Raw genomic sequence first — 24,011 nt, 5'->3', positions numbered from 1 at the left:
ACAATCAATCGTGAGATCAAGACCTGAACTGAGATTAAGAGTCGGATGTTTAACTGACTGAGCCACCCAGGTGCTCCATACTTTTTTTAAAGGATTTTGACTGTTGTTAGGCTAGTAACTATTTCAGTGTCACTTTTTATACTGGTAATATCCAGTACTATTTTCAAGCTTATTCTCTTAATTTGTGTTTCCTGATGTCAGCTGAATATTTGTCACTTCAAACTTCATTTCCAAAAACAAATTCATTCTTTTTGTTTTTTTAAAGATTTTATTTATTTGAGGAGGGGGGAAGTGCGAACAAGCAGGGGGAGTGGCAGAGGGAGAAGGAGAAGTAGGCTCCCCGCTGAGCAGGGAGCCTGATGCGGGGCTGAATCCCAAGACCCTGGGATCATGGCCTGAACTGAAGGCAGACGCTTAACGGACTGAGCCACCTAGGCGCCCCGAAACAAATTCATTCTTGTTCTATATTGTTGTCCCCTTTATCATCCCTTCATCTCAGTGAATGCCATCCTCAGGCCTAAGCAAGAGGATCCTAGGATCCTCAGCCTAAGCAAAAAACCTGAGTCATCTGATTTTCTATTCTTTGATCTTTTTTTTTAATCAGTCATCCAGATGTTGATTTTTCTCTACCTAGTATATCTTGAATCTGTCCCTTGTCCTCTAATTTCTGAACAGACCTTTCTGTCCTTGTTTGTATATGCTATTTTCTTTGTACAGAATACCTTTCATCTCTTGTGATTGGCAAACCCCCTCTATAAAACCTTCATCTCTTTTGGGCAGAATTAGTGACTCCTGGGTCTCTGCTTCTAGAGCACATGAGATCTAGTCTCTATTGTATGTCTGTAGTTCTATAGTTTCATATTTGATCATCCATAGAACAGACTCTTTATTACTGCGTCTTCTGGGAACGTAGCCTTAGCAAATTTAAAAGTAAGTCTGTGCCTATAGATAAATTAGTTTGTGAGAACGTATCTTTTTTTTTTTTTAAAGATTTTATTTATTTATTTGACAGAGCGAGAGAACACAAGCAGGGGGAGCGGCAGGGGGAGCAGCAGAGGGAGAGAGAGGCTCCCCGCTGAACAGGGACCCTGATGCAGGGCTCAATCCCAGGACCTGAGCTGAAGGCAGACACCTAACTGACTGAGCCACCCAGGCGCCCGAGAACGTATTTCCTAAAAAGAAAAGTAGTAGAATGTATGCTTGAATGATTTTATACAGAAAATGAGTCTCTTTTCCAACAAACATTGTAAGCATAATAATTCACTCAATAAGAGGATATTTAATCTAGATATTGGTAAAGAGGGACCTTGCAATATGAGGAGGAGGTGTATGTAGGATTTGAAAAACTAGTGGTGTTTTCTTTCTCTCCTCATCATCACTTCCTGGCCACCCAGAGATTTTAAAAGACCCTAGATTTGCTCTTGCTGAAAATGCAGTGGCCAAATTTGTATAGGATTTCTGCAACTATTCATAGACTCAAAGTACCTCTCAGTTGTTTCTTCCTACCAGCTATTTTCTGTCTGTATTTTTTTTTTTTTAGCTCTTTGTAATGCAGCACAGTATTCATAGAATCTTGATGAGTGAAAATGTTCTGTGTAAGTAGAATAAAGGTTAACTCTTCTGATTGACAGATACTCAGAAGTCTTACTTTCCATCTCCCGTATTACTCCTTTTACCGTTAAGACTCTTAGAGCAAATTAAAGCCTAGTTTCAAATACTTTTCCTATTTTTTATTCTTTCTCACTAGACAGTCATTTGTTTAATGGTGGGACAGTTCATTGTTTTAGTACTTTTGTTCTCTGTGCCTTATCTAGATCTTTTTTCTCCTCCACCCGTAGTTTCTTTTTGAAACTTGCAGTAAATCATCATGATATTACACCTCAGGACCATTTGTCTTTCCCATTATCCCTAGAATGTGCTGGAGGCTATGAGGCTGAGGTTAGTTTTTGATTCCTAATATTATACTATGATAAATATTTGAACATTGGCTTTTGTGTATTGTTTGAGTATTACTTAGTTTTTGGAGAAAGTAAAAGTTCTTAGATTTTTTTTGACTTGGAACGTTTTTCCTTTATTAATAGTTTAAAAATAATTATTAGGCAATCTTTTTTTTTATAGTTTTTTTTTCTTTAGAATGACAAGCACAGGAAAGGGATATATATTACCATATGCTTTTTAGTTTTTTGAGTAATGTTTGCTTTTAATAGCTTCTAATTCTTTTCTTATCCTACCCTGAATAGTTCGTCTTTAAATTTAGTTTCCATTCCCCCCAAAACCTGCGTATATTTTCTGTTATCTTGCTATGTATTGTATTATTTCTACTTATTTCTTAGGAGAAAGAAATGTCATCTATATAACTAGTTCTTGTGTTGTAGTAAAACTATAGTAAGAGAGCAGGGAAAGAAAAGCACAAAACTTGGCATTTAGTAAATTTTGTTTGAAGAAATGAGTGAGTGAATGAATGAATAGGGAATAAAGCTAAACTCACACACTAGGAAGCAGCCTTGTTTAGTGGTACTGTTTATCCTAGGATCCTTAGCTAAGAACTAAGGCACATTGGAAACGAACAAACAAAAAAAATGTGGAGGAAAAAGTATATATTGCTTAAGCAACTACCTTATGCCACTATACAGTATGTCCCCATTTCTGAAAGTGCATTGTGATTCTCATTTACATTTTAAACTAATTTAGTTAGTTCAGGAGAATTCTGAAGCATCTCTAGAGATAATTGGATATACATCTCGGACCTTACGTAATCATAATTACTGCAGTTATGGGTATTAAAGTATTCTTACCAGAGCTTAGGCAGAAAAAGTTATGCTTAGTAGGTCTTCACCCTTAGTAGTGAATTTTACTCAAAATCCTAGGAGACAGATTTTGAAAGGACTGTTTATTTTTTTAAGATTTTATTTTTTGACAGAGACACAGTGAGAGAGGGAACACAAGCAGGGGGAGTGGGAGAGGGAGAAAAAGGCCTCCCGCTGAGCAGGGAGCCCGACGTGGGGCTCAATCCTAGGACCTTGGAATCATGACCTGAGCTGAAGGCAGATGCTTAACTGACTGAGCCACCCAGGCACCCTGAAAGGACTGTTTAATCAATACTGTTTTAGCAGAAACACTTGAAGAGCCCATTATATTGTTTATGGCTAACATTTGATTACCTGGTTTTAGATTATCTAAATTCTTAACATTTTGTTTCTTTACAAAATTTCCTGGTCAGTTTGCTGATCATTAGCACCTCTACATGGAAACAAGCGCAGAGTGGAAGAGTGTAAATTATAATTTTAAAAGATTTTATTTGACCTTAATTAAAGGTTTAGGGGAGAAGCAAGTTAAAACTGTGGCTAATTTTTTACAGATTTCAATGATTAGTCCTCTTATTATTATATATAATACCATAGATTTTAAGTTTTTTTGTATACTGTGACGAGTAAATTATGCTTATCTTATTAAAAATTAGTTTATACTACATGTATTTGAAGGGAAATTGTACCTTGATAAAGCTAACAGTAAAGTATTACACATTTTAATATTCTAGATTCCTTTTTTAAAATTGTGGAAAAATCAGTCTTTTTTTTTTTGAAGTAGTCTCAGCACCCAGCTGGTTATGCAGTGGGGCTTGAACTCACAACTCTGAGATTGAGACCTGAGCTGAGATCAAGAGTCGACAGATAACCAACTGAACCACCCAGGTGCCCCGGAATTTACCATTTTTTTTTTTTTTTTAAGATTTTATTTATTTGACAGAGAGAGCACAAGCAGAGGGAGAGAGAGAGAGGCAGGCTCCCTGCTGAGCAAGGAGCCCGATGTGGGACTCGATCCCAGGACCCTGGGATCATGACCCAGGCCGAAGGCAGCCGCTTAACCGACTGAGCCACCCAGGCGTCCCCAGAATTTACCATTTTAAAGTGTACAGTTCATTGACTTTAAGTACATTCACGATGTTGTACAACCATCACCACAGTCCAGTTCCAGAAAATTTTTTATCACCCCAAAAGGAAACCCCCATACCTATCAAGCAGTTACTCCCATTTTCCCTGCAGTCCAGCCCCTGGCAGCCAATAATCTTGCTTTCTGTTCATATGGACTTAGCTATTCTGGATATTTCATATAGATGGAATCATAAGATAATATGGCCTTTTGTATTTGATGTCTTTCACTTAGCAGATGTTTTTAAGATTCATCCATGTTGTAGATGTATCAATACTTCATTTTTTTTATTGTGGTAAAAAAAATATATATCCTAAAATTTACATCTTACCCATTTTTAAGTGTATAGTTCATTGGTATTAAGTACATTTGCAGTGTTGTGTAACCATCACTGCTATTTCCCGAACTTTTTCATCATTCCAAAAAGAAAATACATGCAATTAAACAGTAACTTTACACCCCATCCTTCCCCCACCTCCTGGTTACCTCTGTTTCACTTTCAGTCTATGAATTTGCCTATTCCAGTAAGTGGAATCATACAATATTTGTCTTTTTGTGTCTGGCTTATTTAATATATAGCATATAGCATAATGTTTATGGCATTCATTCATGTTGTGGCATGTATTAGAATTTCATTTCTTTCTATGGCTGAAGAATATTCTATATTATGATTATACCACATTTTGTTTATCCATTCATCTGTTCTTTAAGCTTTTTGGCCATTGTGAATAGTGCTGCTATGTAGATTCCTTCCTGCCCCCTCTAGCTTTACTGGGGTTTAAGTGACAAATAAAAAATTATATATAGGGCTCCTGGGTGGCTCAGTCGGTTAAGCGGCTGCCTTCGGCTCAGGTCATGATCCCCGGGTCCTAGGATCGAGTCCTGCACCGGGCTCCCTGTTCTGCGGGGAGCCTGCTTCTCCCTCTCCCTCTGCCTACTTGTGTTCTCTATCTCTCTGTCAAATAAATAAATAAAATCTTTAAAAAAAAAATTATATATAATTTAGGAGAATAGAATGATTTGATTGAGAGAGATATATATATATACACACACATATGTATGTATATGCATATAGTGAAGTGGTTACTACAATCAGATAATTAACATATCTAGTATCTCACATAACATATCCTTACCTCCCTTTTTATTTGGTCCTGAAAACACTTAAGATTTACTCTCTTAGTAGATAGCAAGTATACAATACAGCATTATTAACTGCAGTCACCATGCTGTATATTACATCTCCAGGACATTCATCCTGCATAACTGAAACTTTGTACCCTTTGATTAAAGTCTCTCTATGTCCCACACTACCCAGCCCCTGGCAACTGCCATTTTACTTTCCGTTTTTATGAGTTTGACTTTTTTAGATGCCACATATAAGTGAGTTCATGCGATATTTGTCAATCTGTGTCTGGCTCATTATACTTAGCATAATATCCTCCAGTTTCATCCATGTTGTTGCAAATGGCAGGATTTCCTTTTAGTGCTGTGTGTGTGTGTGTGTGTGTATAATGGAATATCACATATCCTAATTTCTTTATTCATTCATCTGACAGTGGACACTCCATTTTTTCCCATATGTATATTGTGAATAATGCTTCAAATGAACATGGAGTGCAGACATCTTTTTGGGATCCTGATATCTTTTCATTTTGTTGACTATATACCCACAAGTGGGATTGCTGGATCATCCTCATCAGCTCGTGTTATCTTTTGTCTTTTTTTTTTTTTTTTAAAGATTTTATTTATTTATTTGAGAGAGAGAGAATGAGAGACAGAGAGCATGAGAGGGAAGAGGGTCAGAGGGAGAAGCAGACCCCCTGCTGAGCAGGGAGCCCGATGCGGGACTCGATCCCGGGACTCTAGGATCATGACCTGAGCCGAAGGCAGTCGCTTAACCAACTGAGCCACCCAGGCGCCCCATCTTTTGTCTTTTTGATAATAGCTGTTCTAACAGGTGTGAGGTGATATCTCCTGGTTTTGATTTGCTCTTTCCTGATGACTAGTGATGTTGAGTACCTTTTCACATACCTGTTCCCATTTGTATGTTTTCTCTGGAGATGTGTCTATTCAGGTCCTTTGCCTATTTTTTAGTTGGGTTATTTGTTTTTTTGCTGTTGAGTTGTTTGAGTTGTGTATTTTGAATATTAGCCCCTTATCATACGTATGGTTTGCAAATATTTTCTGTCTTTCCATAGGTTGTCTCTTCACTCTGCTGATTGTTTTCTTTGCTGTGCAGAAACTTTTTAGTTTAATGTAATTCCACCATCTTTTTGCTTTGATTACCTTTGCTTTTGGGGTCCTATCCAAAAAAATCATTTCCCAGGCTAATGTCAAGAAACTTTCCCCGTTTTCTTCTAGTAGTTTTACAGTTTCAGGTCTTATATTTAAGTCTGTTTTGAATTGATTTTTGTATATGGTGTGAGATACTGGACCAGTTCCATTCTTTTGCATATGGTTATTCAGTTTTCATAACACCATTTATTGAAGAGACTATTTCCTCAATGTGTGTTTTTGGCACTATTGAAGATCAGTTGACTGTAGTTGCTTGGGTTTATTTCTGGGCTCTATTTTGTTCCATCAGTCTATGTCTGTTTTTATGCCAATACCATTTGTTTTCATTACTGTAGCTTTGTAATGTATTTTGAAATCAGGAAGTATGATGCCTTCAGCTTTGTTCTTTTAGCTCAAAATTGCTTTGACTACTTGGAGTTCATTTTGTTACCATATGGATCTTCAGACATCTTTTTCCTATTTCTGTGAACAATGCCACTGGAATTTTGGTAGGGATTGCCTTGAATTTGTAGATTGCTTTGGGTAGTATGCACATTTAACAGTGTTAATTCTTCTAATCCATGAGCATGGACTAACTTGCCATTTATTTGTGTCCTTTTCAGTTTCTTTCATCAATATCATAAGAGTTTTCAGTGTATAGATCTTTCACTCTCCTCATTTAAATTTATTTCTGAATATTTCATCCTTTTAAAGGTATTGTAAATGAGATTTTCTTTTTTTTTTTTTAAAGATATTATTTATTTATTTGACAGAGAGACACAGCGAGAGAGGGAACACAAGCAGGGGGAGTGGGAGAGGGAGAAGCCGGCTTCCCACCAAGTGGGGAGCCTGATGCAGGACTTGACACCAGGACCTTGGGATCATGACCTGAGCCGAAGGCAGCGTTTAACGACTGAGCCGCCCAGATTTTACCCCAATGAGATTGTTACCCCACCCAGATTCTCACCCCAGTGAGACTGTTTTCTTAATATATATATTTTTGATGGTTCAGTGCAGTTAATTGATTTTTTTGTATATTGGTTTATATCCTGCAAATTTATTGACTTTGTTTATTCTAACATTTTTTGGCGGAGTTTTCTTTTTTTTAAGATTTTATTTATTTGGGCTAGAGAGGGAGCACCAGCAGGGAGAGGGGCAGAGGGAGAGGGAGAAGCAGACTCCCAGCTGAGCAGGGAGCCCGACATGCCCCGGGATCATGACCTGAGCCGAAGGCTTAACCGACTGAGCCACCCAGGCACCCCTTTGGTGTTTTTTCTATATAAGATCATGTCATCTACAGATAGAGATTTTACTTCTTTTCCAATTTGGATGCCTTTTATTTCTTTTTTTTTTTTTTGCCTAAGTGCTCTGGCTAGGACTTCCAATGCCATATTGAATAGAAGGGGTGAGAATGGGCATCTTTGTCTTGTTCCTGATCTTAGATGTAAAGCTTTTCAGCTTTTTACCATTGAATATGATATTAGCTTGTCATTAGCTATTGAGATGTTAGCTATTGAGATGATCATATGAACTGTGATAATATTGATCCTGTTAATGTGGTATAATATATTTGTTGATTTGCATATGTTGAATCATCTCTTGCATCCCAGGGATAAATTTGACTTGATCATGGTATATGATTGTTTAAATGTGCTACTGAATTAGGTTTCCTAGTATTTTGCTGAGGATTTTTGCATCTATGTTCTTCAGGGATATTAGCCTGTAATTGTCTTATCTTGTAGTGTCCTTGTCGGGCTTTGGTATTGGGGTAATGCTGCCTTTGTAAAATGAATTTGGAAGTGCTCCTTTCTTCCAGTTTTTTGGAAGAGCTTGACAAGAATTGGCATTAATTCTTCTTTAAATTATTGATAGAATTTACCAATGAAGGTCATGGGCTTTTCTTTGTTTAAAGATGTTTGATTACTGTTTCAGTCTTCTTACTTTTTTGTTACTGGTTTGTTCAGATTTTTAATTTTTTTCATGATTGAGTCTTGGTAGGTTGTATGATTATAGGAGTTTATCCATTTCTTCCAGATTATTTAATTTCTTGGAGTGTAATTGTTCATAGTAGTATTTTATGATCTTTTCCATTTCTTAAGTATTAGTTGTAATATCTCTTATGTCATTATTTTATTTGAATCTTTTTGCTTGATTAGCCTAGCCAAAGGTTTGTCAATTTTGTTTATTGTAAAAACAAACAAAAAAAGCCCCACATCCTAGTGTCATTGGTTTTTAAAATTGTTTTTCTAGTCTCTGTTTTATTTCTGTTGTAATCTTATTTTTTCCTTCTGCTAACTTTGGGCTTAGTTAGTTCTTTTTCTGGCTCCTTGAAGTGTTAAGTTAGATTGTTTATTTGAGATTTTTTTTTTCCCCAATGTAGGTATTTATTGGCTTAAACTTCCCTCTTAGAACCCCTTTTGCTGTATCCCAGAAGTTTTGACATTTTTTTTTTCCAGCTTTGTCTCAATGTATTCTTTTTATTTCTCTTTTTATTTTTGCTTTGACTCATTGGTTGTTCAGGAGCATGTCATTTAATTTCCACATTTTTGTGAATGTTCCCGTTTTCTTCCTGATACTGATTTCTAGTTTCATACCATTGTGGTTGGAAAAGATACTAGGTATACTTTTAGTCCTCTTAAATTAGTTAAGACTTATTTTGAGGCCTAACGTGATTCATCATAGGAAATGTTTTGTACATGCTTGAGAAGAATGTGTATTTTGCTGCTGTTGGATGGAATGTTCTATATATCTGTTAGGTCTGTTTGGTCTGAAGTGTTACTCAAGGCCAGTATTTCCTTACTGCTTTTGTATTGGGATGATCTATCTATTTTTGAAAGTAGGTATTGCTGTCTGTGTGTCTCTTCAGTTTGGTTAATAATTACTTTATATATTTAGGTTCTCTGGTGTTGGTTGCATGTGTATTTACAATTATATGCTTTTGTTGAGTTGACCCCTTTATAATTACATAATGTCTGTCTATCTTTTGTCATAGTTTTAACTGAAAGTGTATTTTTGTCTGGTATAATAAGTATAGCTACTCCTCTTTCTTTTTTTTTTTTTTTGATTTCAAGTTTTTATTTAAATTCTAGTTAGTTGGGGTGTCTGGGTGGTTCATTTAAGCGTCTGACTCTTGATTTCCGCTCAGGTCATGATCTCAGAGTTGTGAGATGAAGCCCTGAATTGGGCTTTGCGCTGAACATGGAGTCTGCTTGAGATTCTCTGTCCCTCTGCCGCTCGCCCTGCTTGCGTGCGCAATCTCTCTGTCTCTCTCTCTAAATAAATAAATAAATAAATAAATAAATAAATAAAATCTTAATAAAAATAAATCCTAGGGGCACCTGGGTGGCTCAGTCATTAAGCGTCTGCCTTCGGCTCAGGTCATGATCCCAGCGTCCTGGGATCGAGCCCTGCATCAGGCTCCCTGCTCCGCAGGAAGCCTGCTTCTCTCTCTCCCGCTCCCCCTGCTTGTGTTTCCTCTCTCGCTGTGTCTCTCCCTGTCAAATAAATAAATAAAATTTTGAAAAAAAAAAAAAATCCTAGTTCGTTAACATATATGGTAAAATTGGTTTCAGGTGTAGAATTTAGTGATTCATCGCTTAATATAACACCCAGTGCTCATCAGAGGTGCCCTCCTTAATATCCATCACCCATCTATCCCATCCCCACTCACCTCCCTGCGTCAGCCCTTAGTTTGTTCTCTATAGTTAAGAGTCTCTTAAGATTTCCTTCCCTCTCTCTCTTTTTTTCCTCCTTCCCCTATGTTCATCTGTTTTGTTTCTTAAATTCCACGTAAGAGTGAAATCATGTGGTATTTGTCTTTCTCTGGCTGACTTATTTCACTTAGCATAATACACTCTAGCTTTATCCACATCGTTGCAAATGGCAAGATTTCATTCTTTTTGATGGCTGAGTAATATCCTGCTCTCTTTCATTTACAATTTGCATGGAATATCTTTTTCCATCTCTTTGTTTTCAGCCTGTGTGTCCTTACAGCTAAAGTGAATCTCTTGTAGTGAACATATTGTTGGATCTTGTTTTTTAATCCACTCACATACTCTTACATCTTTCATTGGAGAATCAAATCCATTAACATTTAAACTGTTATTGATATTTAAGGACTTACTGCTGCCATTTTACTGTTTTCTGACTTTTTTATTTCCTTTGTTCCATTCTTCTTCTCTTATTGTCTTTCTTCATGATTTAATGATTTTTAAATAGTGGTATGCATTGAATTTTTTATCTTTTATGTATCTACTTGAGCAATCTTCTTTTTGGTTGCCATGAGGCTTACATAAAAACATAACACCTTATTTTAAGCTGATAACAACATATTCAACACTTTTACCCCATCCCATCTTTTATATTATTGATGTCACAATTTACATATTTTTACATTGTGTATTCATTAGCAAAATATTGTAGCTATAGGTATTTTTAAATTTTTTATTTATTTTTTTAAGATTTTATTTATTTATTTGACAGAGACACAGCGAGAGAGGGAACACAAGCATGGGGAGTGGGAGAGGGAGAAGCAGGCTTCCCGCTGAGCAGAGAGCCCGATGTGGGGCTCGATCCCAGGACCCTGTGATCATGACCTGAGCTGAAGGCAGATGCCTAACAACTGAGCCAGCCAGGCGCCCCCCAATTTTTTTTTTTAAAGATTTTATTTGAGAGACAGCGTGTGTACAAGAGTGTGGTGAGGGGTAGAGGGAGAGTGAGAAGGACTCCCCACTGAGCAGATAGCCCAACATGGGGCTTGATCCCAGAACCCTGAAATCATGACCTGAGCTGAAGGCAGATGCCCAACCGACTGAGCCACCCAGGCGCCTGTAGCTATAGTTATTTTTAATAGTTTTGTTTTTTAACTTTTATACTAAAGTTGAAAGTGATGTGCACACCATCAGTACAGTATTAGAATAGTCTGTATTTGGGTATATACTTTCGTTTGTCAATGAGTGTTATAATTTTGTATGTTTTCATGTTATTAATTAGTATCCTTTCATTTCAGTTTGAAGAACTCTTTAGCAATTCTTGTAAGGCAGGTGTGGTAATAACTCCCTCAGCTTTTGTTTGGGAAAGTATCTCTTGTTTTTGAAAGTTTATTTCTTTTTTAAAAAATTAATATCTTTTTTTTTTTAAGATTTTATTTATTTATTTTACAGAGAGCACAAGTAGGCAGAGCGGCAGGTAGAGGGAGAGGGAGAAGCAGGCTCTCTGATGAGCAGGGAGCCCGACGTGGGGCTCGATTCCAGGACCCTGGGATCATGACCTGAGCTGAAGGCAGATGCGTAACGGACTGAGCCACCTAGGCACCCCAATACTTCATTTTTTTGAGCAATTTTAAGTTGTTAGAAAAATCGAGTGGGAAGTACAGAGTTCCCATATACCCTCTTTCATTCCCTCTAGTTTCCTGTAGTATTGATATATTTCATTAGTGTAGTATATATGTTATGGTTGATGTGCCAGTATTGATACATTATTATTGACAAAATTCAATAGTTTACAATAGGGTTTATTCTTTGGGTTGTGAGAAATGTGTAATTATATGTATCCACCATTACAGCATCATACAGAATAGTTTCACTGCCCTAAATATATCCTGTGCTCCACCTATTCATCTCTCTCTCTCTCTCTCTTTCCCCTGAACTCCTGTTAATCACTGATCTTTTTACTGTCTCCCTAATTTTGCCTTTTCCAGAATGTCATATAGGTGAAATCGTATGTATATAGCCTTTCAGATTGGCATCTTTCCATTAGCAATATTCATGTAAATTTCCTCTGTGTAAGTTTTTTTGCATGGTTTGATAGCTTGTTTCTTTTTATTACTGAATAATATTTTGTTGTGTCAGTGTATCACAGTTTATCCATTCACCTATGGAAGAATATCTTGCTTTCAACTTTTGGTAATCGTGAATAAAGCTACCATAAACATTTGCAACTTCTTGTGTGGCCCTAAGTTTTCAACTCATTTAGGTAAATTGCCTTTTTAACTTTTATATTTAGGCACACACATTTTTATATAGCTGTAAAGCTTATTTTTATCTAGTTGTAATAAGCATTTTGTCTTGCTCCTTAATTTTAAGATACCATAAACAAACCATTTGTACATTTTCTAAATGTACTTAATATTCTAATGAGAAAAATGAATGTAGTTTACCATTCTTTTGTTACTGGTTAACTACTTTTTTTTTCTCCCTAAAATAAATGCTTTTGTGCATGTAGATTTTCCCATTTTATATTGCGTTAGTATAAACTTCAAGGAGAAATTCCAAAAAGTAGGGTTATTAGGTCAAGGAGTCAAGGCCATTTTTAGGTAGTTCTTTATGTACTAGGACTGCAGATCCTGTTCTGTGTATACTGGAGATTTACTACAGTTTATATTGCTATCCAGAAAAGAGTAGTATCAGTTATATGTATAATTCTAAGGTCTAACTTTTTTGTTTTTAAACTTCTCAATGGTGTCACTTAAGAAAGTGGTGGTATTGTGTTTTTTTGTTCAGAAATTAATGTTTGTCATCTCGATCTTCTGTTCTTGATTACTTCAGAACTTTATGTAATAATTTATTGAAGATTTTAGATATAGTTTTAATACTTGCCTAAGTTTCTCTTATTATGGTGTAGTCTGAATGTGCATCTAGTGTAGTTAAATAAGATTCTTTCACAAATAATTCTCTTTATAGCGGGGAAACAGGCTTTCCTTGAGATAGCATGCTCTTGGATACAACCCTAAGAGTAATAATTAAACTCTTGAGACCTGCAGTAACTTCTTTTGCAAGTTAAATATCAATAGAATTACTGGATCAATTTTTTTTGTAGGTCATTAAATTGGGTTTTTTGAAGGTATATTTCAAATATAGAAATTTAAAGTTAGGAAAATATATTCCTGGCTAAACCATGTACCCTTATTTTTGGTACAAAAAATTTGGTCAGAGTTACTGTGCATATTTTTGGCCTACTTTCATTTCTACTTAGGGCATCATGGCTGAGTGGAGAAAGTGTGAAGGACCCGAGTTTGAATTCTGTTCTTCTACTTGCCAGCTGGGAGACTTTGAGTTACCTACTCAACCTGTTTGAACCTGAGGTTCCTCAGCTGTAGAAGGGAAGTATTGAGTCCTTACAGTTGTTGTGAAGACTAAATCAGATAATGCGTACTTGACAGCATGTTTATATTAAATAACATGTATTTATTTATGTTTGGAATTGTGGTCTCCTTTTGTTAGATATTCAGTGCCTGAATACTTGTTCTTTAGACAAATTGTTTAGGTATATTTCAGCGCACTTTTCATAGTTTTAAGTTTTTTTTTTTTTCTTTTCAAAAGAGTGTTATTAATTTGTCATGTAGAAAATATATGTTTGTTACCAGGCTTTAGGTTTTCTGCTGAATTGTGTTTCAAAACCAGTCAGTTCCTTCTGGAGTTGGTACCTAGTTGTCTTCATGGTGTTATTTATAATTTCCAAGTTTACCAAATAGAAAGATGGGTCCATAAAGAAATGTTGGAAAAGGAGTACACCAGTGAGTTGTTCATTAGTCTTCCTGTAATGCAAGAAACACAGTTTGTTATACAAACTGGCCTTCCTTCCTTCCTTCCCTCCTCCCTCCCTTCCTTCCTTCCGATTTTATTATTTATTTATTTGCCAGAGAGAGAGAGAGAGCACAAGGAGGGGGAGCAGCAGGCTGAGCAAGAAGCCCAGTGCGGAACTCGATCCCAGGGCCCTGGGATCATGACCTGAGAAAAAAGCAGATGCTTAACGACTGAGCCACCCAGGTATCCTAGACTTTTATTTATTTCTTATTTTATTTTATTTTACTTTATTTTTTTTAGAGAGAGAGAGGGAGCGCATGCACACAGGGTTGGGGGACGCAGGGGGGAGGGGTACAGGGGTAGAGGGGAGAGGGAGAGAGAATCTTAAGCAGGCTCCACGAGATCATGACCTGAGCCAAAATCAAGAGTCAAATGCTTTTTTTTTTTTTTTTTTAAAGATTTTATTTATTTATTTGACAGAGAGAGTGAGAGAGCACAAGCAGGGGGAGCAGTAGAAGGAGAGGGAGAAGCAGGAAGCAGGCTTCCTGCTGAGCAAGGAGCCCGATGCGGGGCTCGATCCCAGGACTCTGGGATCATGACCTGAGCCGAAGGCAGACGCTTAACCATCTGAGCCACCCAGGCGCCCCAAGAGTCAAATGCTTTAATCAACTGAGCCACCCAGGTGCCCCTACAAACTGACTTTTATTTATTTATTTATTTTTATTTTTTTTTTAAAGATTTTATTTATTTATTTGAGAGAGAGAATGAGAGACAGCACAAGAGGGAAGAGGGTCAGAGGGAGAAGCAGATCCCCCGCTGAGCAGGGAGCCCGATGCGGGACTCGATCCGGGACTCCAGGATCATGACCTGAGCCACAAACTGACTTTTAATGACAGCATTACTCCCATCCTTTCCATATTCTTACTTGGAATTTAGGATTTGGTCAGTGTCGTCTTAAAGAGTTGCCATATGTCAGATTCACTTTTTTTGATAGTTTATTTTTTCTATTCAGGGGTAGAAGTAAATGATAGAATATTATCAGTAATTGATTTTAGTGTATTATTCCCTTATGGTCACGCCTTAATAAGTTTTATTATTTTCTGTTTTATTTATAAATGGAATTTAGTTTTTCATGTTGAGCCAAAAAAAGCTCTAATTCTGTCATTTCTTGTTTTAGAGAAAACCAAAACAACTCCTTTTTCCCTCCCCAGGGAGTTCATATTTTTGTTCCCTCATTTTTTTTTAAAGATTTTATTTATTTATTTGAGAGAGAAAGAGAGAGAGAGCATGAGAGGCGGGAGGCTCAGAGGGAGAAGCAGGCTCCCCGTTGAGCAGGGAGCCCGATGCGGGACTCCATCCCGGGACTCCAGGATCATGACCTCAGCTGAAGGCAGTTGCCTAACCAACTGAGTCACCCAGGTGCCCTCCCTCTTATTTTTTTCTTTAAAGAGTGTCTGGGAGGGTGCCTGGGTGGCTCAGTTGGTTAAGCGACTGCCTTCGGCTCAGGTCATGATCCTGGAGTCCCGGGATCGAGTCCCACATCGGGCTCCCTGCTCAGCGGGGGGTCTGCTTCTCCCTCTGACCCTCTTCCCTCTCGTGCTTTCTGTCTCTCATTCTCTCTCTCAAATAAATAAATAAAATCTTTAAAAAAAAAAAAAAAGAGTGGGAGAATTCCAGAGCCTAAAAGAATAAAATACCGACTAAATAAGTGAATTCTCCAGCCTGCAGAAATCATTTTATCTCAGATTGGTAGTTACGCTGGTCTCTCCTATCTCCCCAAGTGATGATCTTTTGGGGATGGATGAGCTCTGCTACTCAAAACTATCTGGCAGCTTCATAAGCATGTTTATTAATGGAGTGGGTACAGTTAAGAGATTTTCTTCTGTGTTGAATGATGCAGCCATTTTCGTGGATATTTTTCTCTATTTTGATCAGGGACTAAATTTTTATATTCATATTCTTTTGAAGAGCAAAGGAATACTTTTCTTAAAAATGGAAATTAATAGTTGCATTGATAACAACAAAAAGTCCATCTTTGTTGAGTATATTTGGGGGCTGGTCACCTTAAAGAGCAACAGTTTTTGAGTGAGATATTCTCTTCAACGCAAGATTTCTTTTTTAATTTTATACTGCCATAAAAATTCTTTTGGGGGGATGACTTACGTATAGGCTTTTGGGGGGGGCAGTAATAGAGTTGAAAGGAAAAAATTTTTACGATTTTATTTATTTGAGAGAGAGAGAGAGTACAAGTTGGGGGAGGGGCAGAGGGAGAAGCCGACTCCCTGATGAGCAGGGAGCCCAACACAGGGCTTGATTCCTGGACCCTGAGATCATGACCTGAGCCAAAGGCAGATGCTTAACTCACTGAGTCACCCAGGCGCCCCAGAGTTGAAAGGAAAATCTTAAGTTAGAGAACATGAAGTCCTTCAGAAGACATTTGAAAATTTACTGTGTGCCAAGAAGTGTACTTGCCTGTGAATTTAAAAGATGATTAAAGTACTGCTCTCTGTTTTTATACTTTTGCTTGTACTCTAGTGGGAACACACAGAGGTTATTACCCTACCTTAGGATGCTTCCTGGAGGAGAGGGGAATACCTGACTGGAGTTCTGAAAAATGAGAAAGTTAGCAAAATGAAAGTGGAGGTGGTTCTAGACTGAGTGTAATATGGAGGACACCTGGAGAGAAGAGGTAGCCGAGTATATTGAGTATCTAGAATTTAGTATACCTGAAGTGGCTTTCTGGTAAGGAGAAGAAGATTGCATGCCTTTTGTGTTGTACTGAGAAGTTTTTACTTTATTCTATAAGCTGTGAGCATTCGTTTAAAGATTTTAAGTAGGGATGAGACATTACCTTGTTTTAATTTGAGCTAAACTAAATGGTTTTTAAAATTACAAATACAAAAATATAGATTTATCTTGACATGGTGAAAGACTAGATGAAAACTTAAAGAACCAAAATCACACTCTACTATCTTAGTTAATTTCTTGTCTGCTGTAGGCTTTTAGCTCAGGGGTTAGCAAACTTTTTTGGTCTCAGGGCTTCTTTATACTCTTAAACATTGAGGACTTAATTCCATGTACAACCTTAATTCTCTTTTGGACATGTTTCATAACATATTCACAGGTTCCAGGGATTAAGATGTAGACATCTTTGGTGGTGTGGGGCATTATTCTGCTTTACCATAATTTACTTACCTCTTTTTAAAAAAATTAATTAATTAATTGAGCAAGGCAGAGGGAGACAGGGAGAATTCCAAGCAGACTCCACACTGAGTGTGGAACCTGATGAGGGGCTTGATCCCACACTGTGAGACCATGACCTGAGCTGAAATCAAGAGTTGGACACTTAACCTACTGAGCCACCCAGGTGTCCCTTTTAAAAAGAAAGGAATTTTGAGGCATAAGTTTCAGGTCTGACTTGGTTGCCAATCTTACCTCTAGGTTGAAAATTTTCTTTTGAAGAAATACTCTTTAACTTTTTAAAAAGAAGATAATTTAAGCTACCCTTTTCTGATATCCCAGTAGCCATTTTCTTTTTTTTTTTTAAAGATTTTATTTATTTATTTGAGAGAGAGAGAATGAGAGAGAACACATGAGAGGGGATAGGGTCAGAGGACAAAGCAGACTCCCTGCCGAGCAGGGAGCCCGATGTGGGACTCGATCCAGGGACTCCAGGATCATGACCTGAGCCGAAGGCAGTCGCTCAACCAACTGAGCCACCCAGGCGCCCCCCAGTAGCCATTTTCTTACTGGCGAGGATTCTTCTCAGTGCTTTTTGTGTTTTCCATTTACGTAAGCTTGAAAAGAGGCAAAAAAAATTTTTTTTAAAAGAGTTAAAAAATAAAGGTTACCATGTTGTGGTCATTGTTTAATGAAAAGAAAGAAGGCACCTGGAAACAGTTACAGAATTGTGACCTTGGGTGGTTTTACAAATTTTGTTATGAGTCACTTTTCCATTTTAGAAAATCTTTATTAAACTAGAATCTAAGAGTGTGTTTTTCTGTATCTTGTTTCTGGTACTTACTAGCCATTGTCAGGTTAATAGTGGGACATGTCATTTGATCTGTTAATTTATATAATTTTTTCAATTCCTTCATGATGTAAGAAGAAATATAACTTAAGAAAGAATAATGATTTTTTTAGGTTTAGTAAACACAGAGTTCTTCAGGATAGAAAAAACCCAAATTGTGACACCTTTTTGTTCTGCTGTTTGTGTAGTTTTGTAGACAGAAATAGATGAACATACTTGCAGTCTAGGCATTGGGATGCTATGTTAATCATTGCTCTGTTGGGAAACCTGGAGATTTCCTAATCTATAAAATGGAGTTGATAAAGTAAGCTTACTGTTTTAGGGTAGGGTTGGTGAAATGTAGCCTCCAGGCTTTTGCCTTTTTTTGTATGGCTCATGAGCTAAGAGTGGTTTTTACATTTTTAAATAGTTTTTTTTTTTTTTAAAGATTTTATTTATTTATTTGAGAGAGAGAGTGAGAGAGAGAAAGAGCACAGAGGGGGGAGCGGGACGGGGAGAAGCAGACTCCCCGCTGAGCAGGGAGCCCGATGCGGGACTCGATCCAGGGACTCCAGGATCATGACCTGAGCCGAAGGCAGTCGCCTAACCAACTGAGCCACCCAGGCGCCCTACATTTTTAAATAGTTTTAAAGAAGTTGTTTTGTGACATATGAATGTAAATGATACGACGTGTAAATTTCAGTGTCCATAAATAAAACTTCATTGGTATACAGCCACACCCATTCACTTACGTATTGTCTAAGGTCAATTTTACACTACAGTGTAAGAGTTAAGTAGCTGTATCAGATACCTTTTATGGCCTGCAAAGTCTAAAATGTTTACTATCAGGACTTTTACAGAAAAAGTTTGTTGATCCTGCCTGAGTGTCCTCAACACTGACTAGTTAATTGTATGCTCTTGAAGCGGTTTCCCCAAATTCTTATTAAGTGGTTAAAAATCAAATGGTAAATGACTAAAGGGCCATGATGATGTCTGCTACTAGAGATAAACATTGAGATGTAATTAATTTTCATTTATTTCTGAAGAAACGTGCTACTATTGAAAGGCAGATGTATTTGTTTGCTAGGGCTTCCATAAAATACCACAGACTGGGTGGCTTAAACAACAGAAATTTATTTTCCCACAATTATGGAGGCTAGAGGCCCAACATCAAGGTGTTGGCAGTTTTGGTTTCTCCTGAGATCTCTCTTCTTGGCTTGCAGACAGTTACCTTCTTGCTATGTCCTCACATGGCCTTTTTTCTGTGCATATGCATCTCTGGTATCTTCCTCTTTTTATAAGAATACCAGTCATATATTTTTTTTTTTTAAAGATTTTATTTATTTATTTGAGACAGAGAATGAGAGACAGAGAGCATGAGAGGGAGGAGGGTCAGAGGGAGAAGCAGACTCCCTGCCGAGCAGAGAGCCCGATGCGGGACTTGATCCTGGGACTCCAGGATCATGACCTGAGCCGAAGGCAGTCGCTTAACCAACTGAGCCACCCAGGCGCCCACCAGTCATATTTGATAAGGGCCCTACCATTATGAATTTAATTACCTCCTTAATAGCCCTATCTTCAAATACAGTCATATTCTAAAGTACTTGGAGTTAGGGCTTTAACATGAATTTTGGGGGACAGAGTTCAGTCTGTGGACTGAAGGGAATTTTTTTTTTTTTTTTTAATTTGAGAGGGTGTGCGCACATGACGGGGGTGGGAGGGGCAGAGGAAGAGGGAGAAGCAGACTACCTGCTGAGCAGGGAGCCCGATGTGGGGCTCGATCCCAGGACCCTGAGATCATGGCCTGAGCTGAAGGTAGATGCTTAACCTACTGAGCCACCCAGGTGCCCCAATACCAAGGAATATCTAATAGAAGCTTCATTTAATCATTAGGTAAAATTTGAGGGTGTACTACATGACAGGCACTGTTAGAGATATGTGTGGTGAACAGGACAGAAAGGTTTGCACTTTTGGAACTGATGGTTTGGTGGGGGAAGATAGATAATAAAAAAGGAAACAAGCAAAAATATGATTTCAGAGAGTGGGAAGTGTTATGAAGGAAATGTGTAAAGTGTAAAGTGCTATCAGTGACTGGTATGGAGGGTGGTGTAATGCTGTGTTAGGTAAGGATGGTCATGTAAGTGTTTTTGGAAAAGGTGACTTTAGGGACCAGGTCTTTTTCCAGGTCTTGATGACTCTCGGGATTGGTATAGACAAGGATCAGAAGAATAACTGAACAGGTTAGGGAGCTTTATGAAGTAAATTGGAGAGGTTGACAGGGACCAAATCATGAAGGGCCTTGTGGAGATTATAGAAAAGGTTTTGGTTTTCTTTTGCACAAGGAATAAAATGTACCAGAGGTATTTTAGCGGGGTAATTGGTATGATTTTTCTGTTTGAAAGAACACTTTGGCCTTTGTATAGACTGCAGGTTTGAGAATAGAGACAAGGAGACCCATTAGGGGATTATCAAAAGTATTCTTGGTCAGAGATATTGATAACCTGGCCTAAGAAGTGATAGAGAGGGCGCCTGGGTGGCTCAGTCGGTTAAGCGACTGCCTTCGGCTCAGGTCATGATCCTGGAGTCCCAGGATCGAGTCCCGCATTGGGCTCCCTGCTTGGCGGGGGGTCTGCTTCTCCCTCTGACCCTCCCCCCTCTCATGTGCTCTCTCTCTCTCAAATAAATAAAGAAAAAAAAATCTTTAAAAAAAAGAAGTGATAGAGAAAAGGAAAAGAAATGGAAAGAATTTGAGAGGTATTTTGGAGGTAAAATCTATAGCATTTGCTAATGGATTGGATATAGGGATTTGGGATAGGGGAGGAATATCTTTAGCAATAATGTTGTGTAATACTGTCCACTAAGGCAAGTAAATCTGTATTATTAGCAAATTGTTGTGTCAGCAAGTTGGAGAATATAACTTGGAAAGGTAAAGCCTTAAATCATTAAGTAGGAAAACATAAGGCAAATAAACAGTGGTTTGGTTTAATTCAATGTCCAACTGACAGGCTTATAACTATTAGAAAACATGTAGGGAATTCATAGTTTGCCAGAAAGTGTGCCTTTGGGACAAATAACCTGTCTGGAACTAAAAAGCCTTGGAGACTCTTATAAAATAATAAATGTCAGGTTTGATGGAAGGACTATGAATGGCATTAAGTGATTTTCTTTAGAGCTAGAGCTAGAGCTCTTTATTCCAAGGTAAATGTTTTTAAAGTGGAGCAGCCCTTAGGTCAAAGTAGGTATGATATATTAATATGATGATAGGTAAAGAAGAACTTTAATAGGTTAAGACTGTCTTTTTGGGGAATTTAAACATTCTCTACCAAGAATTTGAACTCAGTGGGGAGTCAGAGTTATGAAATCTGGATCTGATTTTTGCTAATTTTTGTGGTTAGATCTCCACCTCTGAGGCTCAGGTCCTCTGTCCATAATAAGACAGGCACCTAATAGAAGAAAGCATTCCGGGACACAGTAATTCAGGGTTCTGAAAAATGGAATGTACAAAAGTAACGCTAATATAATAGCAACCTTTTTTATTTCAAGAGTACCAAGTTTTGTTTTCCTTGTGAAGAGCTGGAAATTAAAGGGTTTAGTAGTGTTACTTTCTTATTTAGGGAGATTATAGCAATTCTGGAGGCATTTGCAAAGTACAGCTCTTTGAGAATCATTTAAAAAAATTGCTTGTGGAAAGAGATATTATTTTATTTTTTTAAAAAACATTTATTTGAGAGATAAGTGCAAGCAAAGCGGGGGGGGGGGAGGGTGGAGGGGGGCGGGGGGGGGAGCGGGGAGAGGGAGAAGCAGGCTACCTGCCGAGGAGGGAGCCTGACACAGGACTTGATCCTGACCCGACTTGATGATGACCCCAGCCCCCAGCCGAAGGTAGACACTTAACTCACTGAGCCACCCAGGTGTCCCAGAAGGAGATTTTATGACAGTCCAAAATTTGTCAAGTGGCATTGGCAAACAATAGCTCATATTCTATGAGACATGTAACTCAGATATCCACATACTGTTGATATGAGTTATTTTGAATTGTTAAAACTAAAAATCATTTTTGGTGATTTCTGTCTGTATAAAGGTCTGGCTTAAGAGAGCTGTATGTGATAAACAGGCTATACTATATATAAGAACTATATATATAAAATAATTTAACTCCTTTATTACATTAAAAATGTGACTTTTTGGGGTTGTCATTTCATGATCAGTCTTTTAATTTTTTTTCAGACTGTCATTGTGTATGTATGAGGGATGAGACCACTATATGTATGAGGTTATAGGACACTATATTAAAATACAGAAAGGAATACTTAATTTCCTGTTATGTTCCAAATTCTTGGGAATTTTTAAAAGGTGCTTATACTTAATAATTTTGGTAATAAAACACTATATTCAGTGCTTGGGATTAATTTCATTGTTTGTTAATCTTTGGATTTATTAAATTTATCTTGGAATAGATACATGAAGTACAAAATTCTGATCTTAGAGGAGAAGTTTTCAGTCTTTATTATTGAGTTTGATGTTTGCTGTGTTTTTTTTCATATATGACTTCTCTGAAGGTTTCCTTCTATTCTTATTTTACTGAGTGTTTTTATCATGAGAGGGTATTGAATTTTGTCAGATGCTTTTTCTGCATCATTTGTGATGTGCATGTTTTTTCCCTTCATTTTGTTGATGTGTGGTATATTACATTGATCGATTTTTCTGTGTTGAACTATTCTTGCATTCCAGGAATAAATCAGATTGTATGGTGTATAATCTTAATATGCCGCTGAACTTTTGGTAGTATTTTCTTGTGGATTTTTGCATCAGTGTTCACAAGGGAGATTGGTCTGTAGTTTTCGTCTGGCGTTGTAATCAGGGTTATGCTGGCCTCATAGAATGAGTTAGGAACTGTTCAGTTTTTTGTTGTTTTTTTTTTTTGGAAAAGTTTGAGAATTGGTATTAGTTCTTTAAATGGTAGAATTCAAGAGTAAAGCCATTAGGTCTGGTGCTTTTCTTTGTTGGAAAATTTTTTATTATTGATTAAGTTTCCTTACCAGTTACAGGACTATAAGGTCAGATTTTCTTTTTCATAATTTTAGGCTTGGTAGGTTTTGTTTTTAGAAGTTCATTTCATCTAGGTTTTCTCATTTTTTGATATACAGTTGTTCATAGTGTTCTCTTATAATCCTTTTAATTTCTGTAGGATTGGTAGTAATATTCCCAGGTTCATTTCTAATGTTAGTAATTTGAATCTTCTCTTTTTCTTAGTACATCTAGCGAAAGGTTTATGTCAATTTTGTTGATCTTTTGGAGAACCATTTTTTGATTTCATTGATTTTTCTTCCCTCTGTTCCCTTTGTCCCTGCTCTAATCTTCGTTACTTCCCTCCTTCTAGCTTTAGAGTTAGTTCTTTTTTTCTAGTTCTTTAAGTTGTAAAGTTAGGTTGTTGATTTGAGATCTGGTCTTGCTTTTTTAACGTAAACATTTATAGCTATAAATTCCCCTCCCCCCCAGCACCATTTGTGTTGTCTTGTAAGTTTTGATATGTTGTCATTTTCATTCTTCTGTGATTTCATCTTTGATCCATCAGTTGCTTAAAAGTATGTTGTTTAATTTGTATTAAATTGTCAATTTTCCAGTTTTCTTTTAAGTTTACTGATTTGTAAGTTTATTCTGTTGTGAGATTTTTAATGTATTGAGATTTAATTTGTGGCCTAACGTGTGGTCTGTCCCACATGTGCCTGAGAATATGTGTGTTGTTGAGTAAAGTGGTTCTCTATATGTCTGTTAGATATAGTTGGTTTAAGGGGTACCTGGATGGCTCAGTTGTTAAGCGTCTGCCTTCAGCTCAGGTCATGATCCCGGGGTCCTGGGATCAAGCCCCGCATCGGGCTCCTTGCTCAGCGGGAAGCCTGCTTCTCCCTCTCCCATTCCCCCTGCTGTGTTCCCTCTCTCGCTGTCTCTCTCTCTTTGTCAAATAAATAAATAAAATCTTAACAAAAAAATATAGTTGGTTTATTGTGTTAAGTCCTCTGTTTCCTTCTTTTTTTTTTTTTTTTTTAAAGATTTTATTTATTTGACAGATAAAGAGACAGCGAGAAAGGAAATACAAGCAGGGGGAGTGGGAGAGAGAGAAGCATGCTTCCCGCTGAGCAGGGAGCCTGATGCAGGGCTGTATCCCAGGACCCCGGGATCATGACCTGAGCTGAAGGAAGATGCTTAATGACTGGGCCACCCAGGCGCCCCTGTTTCCTTACTTCTGTCTGGTGGTTCTCTCCACTATTGTG

General features: G+C 37.5%; 1 protein-coding gene across 3 annotated transcripts in view; it reads left to right on the top strand.

Annotated features, from left to right (window-relative positions):
• ADIPOR2 (adiponectin receptor 2) overlaps nt 1–24,011 on the top strand; it is a 97,223-nt gene that overhangs the window by 19,119 nt on the left and 54,093 nt on the right. The window contains exon 1 of one of the 3 annotated variants that reach the window (XM_081820996.1): nt 13,875–13,973. The exons of the other annotated variants lie outside the window; for them this stretch is intronic. The gene's annotated coding sequence lies outside the window, so the exon portion shown is untranslated. Of the gene's footprint in view, nt 1–13,874; nt 13,974–24,011 lie in introns of those variants that run through there. 3 annotated transcript variants of the gene reach the window in all.

This window comes from Leptonychotes weddellii, chromosome 5 (assembly GCF_054177405.1).
Source record: "Leptonychotes weddellii isolate Sample4059 chromosome 5, ASM5417740v2, whole genome shotgun sequence".
Lineage (NCBI taxonomy): Eukaryota > Metazoa > Chordata > Mammalia > Carnivora > Phocidae > Leptonychotes > Leptonychotes weddellii.
Note: the sequence above shows the minus strand (reverse complement) of the source record. Positions and strands in the feature narration are given on the sequence as shown.